Raw genomic sequence first — 7,500 nt, forward strand, 5'->3', positions numbered from 1 at the left:
CTGAGCTCTCTTCCGGGAGGGAAATAGCTGTCGATCACGAGTCCAACACGTGATCCAAAGACCAAGTAAATACACACACACACAGCACATACTTGAACACACACACACACACACACACACACACACACACACACACACACACACACACACACACACACACACACACACACACACACACACACACACACACACACACCTCTCATGGAGCTGTGGTTAGAGCTCTTGCCTGCCACTACGGAGGTCCGGGTTCGATCCTCGCCCGGGGCTGAAATAATATCAGTATCGCAGCGCTGAGGGGTGTTACTCCAACTCTCGTGGGCGGGGAGTTGGGTGTGTGTGTGTGTGCAAGGTCATAGCATTACCCATAGATCGGACCTACGAGCTCTGAGCTCTCTTCCAGGAGGGAAATAGCTGTCGATCACGAGTCCAACACGTGATCCAAAGACCAAGTGAACACACACACACACACACACACACACACACACACACACATATATATATATATATATATATATATATATATATATCCTACAATTATTAACCAATACAATATCTCACATACCACGACACACAATCCACACACATACAAGAAGGTACTAACCTTTAACAATATCTCTATTCTTGATGACCTGCACATTTCCTATTGATAAACCATTGACTCAGGCTATGTAACGCTGTATCACGTCATCACTCCATTGTCGAACACAAGTAACTAATGTTACCAGCCATTTCATTAACCATTCCTTAAACCTACCAAGCTACATTATCGTAAATCCAATACATACACAATTTTATGACATATCAACGAATATAAATATACAGTACTTCATACAAAACCCATTGCAGTGCAATTAACACACATGTATTATTGTAAGATATATCAAACAACCTACACCAAACATGCTTAGATAGGCTTATTTCCCTTTATAACGTGCGACTGCTTTCGCCAGAGTAGAAGAGGCTAGGGGAGACACTATTCCTTAGTCTCGGTAGGGAAGACATCCTCCTTTGGGAGATTATAACCTAACCTGTATATATATCAACAAGTACCTGCCAAATAAACCAGGAAGCCCGAAGAGGGTTTATCCGACCCCGCTAAATCCCGTTATGTAGTCCCAACCTTTTAATGGCTACATATTGGTAGCAAGTGGTGTTCCAAAAATATCCACGCCCGTCAGAAGAAACCGCTTACACTTCCAGAGTAGCCAACCTTTTAACCGCTACATATTTGTGCCAGACGGTGGTTCTACGCCCCCGATGAGAAGACCGTCCACGTGTACCCGAATAAAATCGTCATTGTCTACGACTTGTTACGTCTACCAGGTCTGACGTCTACCACACCAGCCCGCCTACCGTCTACCGTCTACCAGCTAGCCTACCCACTAACCCGATTGCAAGAACGTTTACCGTAAACGTCTGCCAGCTCACGCCCCAACAGGTCGACTGCAGTCATTGCCTGATCAGGTCTGCCGACTGCTACAGGTGTAACCTGCAGTTGTAGCTATCTTGAAGAGAGCCCAATTAAGAACGATGAAAATGTCATGATAGAATCGGAGGAAAAATAAGTGAAGATTTTATCAAATATCTTCTTTCGGTGTTCACTAATGAGACGTTGGATAAGGTACCTGACTGCGATCCAATTTTCAATTGGGATGAAGAAAGTAGACTATCTAATATCAGTATTAGTAAAGTAGGAGTAGTCAAGCATATTGAAAAGTTTAAAGCTACACAATCCCCGGGTCCAGACAAAATTTTTCCGAGAATGCATAGGTAGTATAAATTTGAAATCTGCGACCACACTGGTTTTGTGCCTACTGCTTGGATGCAGGCAAACATTGTTCCTGTTTTTAAGAAGGGAGATAAATCGTCTATATGCAACTACAAGACAATCAGTGTGACATTGGTTATAGGTAAAATGCTTGAATCAATAATAATAAATAGACTCAGAGAACACATCGAGAGACAATTTAATTCGTGACACACGGCATGGTTTCTCCAAGGAGTCATGTGTGACTAATCTTCTATCCTTTTACACTAAAGTACATAAGGGGTCAGATAACAATGATGATTACGATGTTATTTACCTTGACTTTAGCAAAGCGTCCGACAAGGTGCCACACCAGAGACTACTAAATAAAATCAAAGCCCACGGCATAGGAGGAAAAGTGTTAGAATATATTAGAGATTGGATCAATAACAGAAAACAGCGGGTCACCATAAAGGGAGTAAAATTCAGGTTGGGCAATGTTACTAGTGGGGTTCCCGAGGACTCGGTTTTGGGTCCCTTGTTGTTCATTATGTACATAAACGGTTTAGACGATGAGGTAAGTAGTGATGTTAGTAAGTTTGCGGACGACGCTATGATATGACACCTAATTAGGTCATGAGACGACGCAGAGATTCTGTAGGATGATCTTAACAAATTGTTCACATGGTCGGTGAAATGACAAATGAACTTCAATATCTCCAAGTGTAGCGTGTTAAACGTAGAGCTACACAACCCCGAAAATAGATACAGATTAGATAACACGCTTTTAGAGAAAACTAAGTGCGAGAGAAACTTGGAAGTTCTGGTGAGTTCGGACCTTAAAACCAGGAAACAGTGCATTGGCGCCAGGAATAAAGTTAACAGAGTATTAGGTTTCATTGCTAGGACAGTAACGAATAGAAGTGCAGAGGTAATTATCAAACTCTATCTAGAGATAGTTAGACCCATCTTTGACTATGCGGTACAGTTGTGGTCTCAGTCCTACAGAATGGACATCAGTTCAATAGAATCAGTACAGAGAAGAATGACCAAAATGATACATGGACTCAGAAATTTGCTTTACGAGGAGAGGCTTAGGCACCTTAACTTACACTCTCTGGAAAGACGCAGTGTGCGGGGTGATCTAACAGAGGTATTGAAGTGGATCAAAGACTTTAACAAGGGTGATGCAAACAAGGTCATCATATTAAAACAACGGGGCAGGACTCGCAGTAATGGATTGAAACTGAACAAATTTAGATTTAAGAAGGACATGGGCAAGAATTGGTTAACATCCGAAGAGAGGCCGCCATCTGAAGAGAGACCGTTGTCTGAGTAGAAGAGACTGCCGTCCGAAGAGAGACGGCCGTCCAAAGAAAGACCGCCATCCGAAGAAAGACCGCTGTCTGAAGAGAGACCACTGTCTGAGTAGGAGAAACCGCCATGTTACTGTAGTAGAATCGTCACCCCAGACCAGCAATGCAACATCAAGACTTCAGTCAACCCAACGCATTACCTCATTCAACTCCCATCAAGTCACAAGGACTCCCAGTATAACACATCGACGCCCAGCATCAATCAACCCCAGTGCATCGGCTTCAAGGCTTCAATCCATCCCCGCGCGCCTACTTCGAGCCCACCAACCATCTCCACCCACTCCACCACCTCCCTCCGCCCGAGACAGCGATTAGTTTATACCCAGTCCAGCATACACACCACCCCTCCACACCTGATCTCTCCAAACAACCATCGCACTTCTTACCACTCTAGCCATCCAACCGACTTCGCCAACCATCCGGCAGAGCCGTCTGACACACGTCATCAAACGCATTGCGAAGCATTCTCGCAATCCACGCCCGAAGTAACACCACCTATCCCTCATTCCCCTACTTCTAGAACGAAGCCAGGCGACTCCAACAGGTCACAAGAGACCCAAGCCTAGCGCGCCGTCTTCAGGGTCAGCAGTTTCAAGGAATTCTATTCGACCACCAGTCCCTGCCGAGTCAATCTACTGTATATATCACCCCTCCACAACCGTCCCATTCGAAGTGACGATTACAACTTCAACCAAACCACATTGCCAGCCATCGTGAGTACCAACTAAAAATATACAACTTATTTTTTAGCATTTCACGTACAGCGAGACCCTGTCCAGTCCCGCACCTCCACCCCTCCCGTGACACACAGCAAGGACCAGGAACTACGCATTGGCCAGAGGCGAACCCCAACCTTCCACCCCCTCCATCCACGCTATCGCGTCGGTCGAGCATAGCCGAGAGGAGTTGCCTTAACACCCTACCCACCTCGACTCTCCACACAGTCCCTCCACGCTGTGACCCACTGTATGGACCAATCCAACAACCTCCGTCCGCTCCTCCCCCTATCTCTACTCGAGACACAAGCAGCACAAAGAAACCAAAAGTCAGCAAAATCGGACACCACCACCAACTTTCTCTAAGCTTCGTCAGTCACCATCCGACAGCGAATCTGGACTACACATCAAATCAACGTAGATCTACGATAAGTACCCGTTTCCCATTTTTTTTACACATAACTACACAAAATGTAAACACGTTCAATATAAATGGAAAGATATAAAAAAGCTAATAAGTATATACACATATAAGAGAAATAATTGTTAACTAATGCATTAAACAAAATCCACATACTAAGCCATAAAGTGATAAATACTCACAAAATTCACTGCAAATTCTTCAAATCAACATAATTAAAATAGTCAATAAATTCGACATTCATAAGACTTAAAGTAAATAATACACAACCAAATCTTTAAATCTATATAGATCCACCACAATAATAGTACATATCAACCAACAGTTAATGGAAATAAACAAATAAAAATAAACAGACAAATACTACGAAAATAGAGATAATATTCTATACATAATACCAAACACCATGTAAACATATCAAATCCCAGAAGATAGAAATCAATAATTACATACCAAACATCTCTCAGTGCATTTTGACACAATATACTTGCATGATATTTCTCAAATTAATTCTATAAAATATCAATGACAATATACCTCTCAAGTACAAACTACAACACCAAGACACCGTAATATAAGCCCCACCATCCTATATTTCTATAAACCCATATATACATACATACATATACCAAGGCTTTTTCCCCCTTACTAGGGAGGTAGCCAAAAAGGAAAGGCATAAAATCATTCCCACCCATTCCATCCCTGAATACACTCCACACCCCTCCACCCTCCCTCTCATCTTAGCACCTCCTGGATGACGGGTCATCCCTGCACCTTGTCCACTGCCCTGGGTCAGAAGCAGTGTCGCAAGACACAGTACATCCACAGCAAGGCCGCTTCATTAAATCGGTGACCCCCCATCTCCGTCCCCCCATGCATAAAGGAGAAGACGGGGAGAAATCCCTTCGGACTGCGTCAAAATTTGCTCACACATACTACCTCACCCACCATCCCATATATAACAACTCAATATAACATTAACTTTAAAGTACTTTAGAAGATCACGCCCAACATTATGAACACTTCAGCACATTCCACCCCACCCAACCACACACCGCCCCAAGAAAGACTCACAGGCAGTCACCCAAAGCCAACACATAATGAAACATTCTCACTTTACCAACTGAACTCCCTAACGATATAATTGTGACAAAACCAACACACAGAAAGATCCCACACAAAATAAAAAAACGACAACTTTCCACACAAAGCCTATTATTGTTTCGTACCACAAAAAATAATCAAAACTCATACACAAAATATAGTACATACAAAAACCTCCATCTCAAACATAAATTGTTTTTAAACTCAAAGTCAACTTTACTGAACAAGAAATACAAACCCACAGAAATTCATAATCAATATACAATAGTAATGATACGAACAACAACTTAATTGACAAAAATGACAATTTCCCACAAAAATATAGCCAGTATTTATTCACAAACCTCGACATAACATCCGCGAAACAAATATAACCAACATTAATTCATAACATAGTGAAACTAAATAAATAAACAAACCTGTATTCCACCAATTAATCAATACAAATATATGATAACAAACAGTCCAATCATTTTTATGCAACCTTAGGATAGATATTACATACTTCTCACAAACCAAGATAGGAAAACTGATATCAAACAGACACGCACTGATATCTATATACGTAAAAGAATGAAATGTTATAGAAAAAGAGATCACCAAAGTTCTCGTTGAAAGAATGAAATAGTCCTCCCTTTACGGAATGATTTATATGATATTGTAATCATATTAGCATTACATTTTAGATATGTAGCAGCAAACGCACTCGTATAATAAATTTACAAACAAACTAATAATTACTGAAATTTTAGGATGTCTTAAATTCTTTAAATTATGATAATCAGTGAAAATGCTATCCAATTCTCACTGAACTAACGAACAAGGAAACTAAGCATCTCGTTGAAAAGAAACTTCGAACTACAGTGACAGATATTATCATACATTCTCCTTAGAAAAAAATATTAGGTAGAAATTAAAAAAGAAATGCAATTTTACCATAGCTTAGTGAATACATTCAAAGATATGATAATATACGTAAAACCCCTCCCTTTACTAGTACTCAATGATTCAAGCCAATAATGAATTTTACAAGTCAATATCATCCGCTAACAACGTGACACATTATCATATCTTTCTTTTGCAATTGTATACTATTTTTACCAAACCTCACCGTCTTCAGGACGTACCTCAAACAGAATGGGGAGGCATGAATCATACCATTACGAACCATTACGATATATCACACACCACGACACATAATCCACACACGTACAAGAAGGCACTAACCTTTATCAATACCTCCAATCTTGATTACCTGCACATTTCCTAATGATAAGCAACAGACAAAAAGTATACAACGCCATATCACGCCATCACACCATCGTCAAACACAAGTACCTAATGTCACCAGACATTTGATTAACCTTTCCTTATACATACCAGACTACATTATCGTAACTCCAATACATACATCATTTCATGATACGCCAACAAATATAAGTATAGTACTTCACACTAAACCCATTACAATGCAACGAACACACATATTTTACTGTGTGTGAAATATATCTAACAACCTACACCAAACATGCTTAGGTAGGCTTATTTCCTTTCATAACGTGCAGCTGCGTTCGCCAGAGTAGAAGAGGCTAGAGAAGATACTATCCCTTACTCTCGGGAGGGGACACATTCTCCCTTGAGAGATTATAATCTAACCTATATATATATATATATATATATATATATATATATATATATATATATATATATATATATATATATATATATATATATATATATATATCATATGCCAAGTAAACTAGGAAGGCCCGAAGAAAGATTTCTAACCCCGCTAAGTCCCATTGTGTAGCCCCAACCATTTAACGGCTACACACATACACATGCACTAAAAAACACTACACGTACACACTATGTTTCTGCGTGTATGGGTGTTTACGCGTGCGCGTTATTGTTTTTGTGTGTGTGTATGTGCGTGTGTGTGTGTTTGTGTGTATATATATATATATATATATATATATATATATATATATATATATATGTGCAGACAAACCACTGGGAAAATGAAAGAGATGAGACCGAGCGCTTTCGTCTATTCAGACATTTTCAAGGTCTGAATAGACGAAAGCGCTCGGTCTCATCTCTTTCATTTTCCCAGTGGTTTGTCTGCATTCTAGT

The sequence above is a fragment of the Oratosquilla oratoria genome, chromosome 35 (assembly GCF_046742065.1).
Source record: "Oratosquilla oratoria isolate Oo_2021 chromosome 35, ASM4674206v1, whole genome shotgun sequence".
Taxonomy (NCBI): Eukaryota; Metazoa; Arthropoda; class Malacostraca; order Stomatopoda; family Squillidae; genus Oratosquilla; species Oratosquilla oratoria.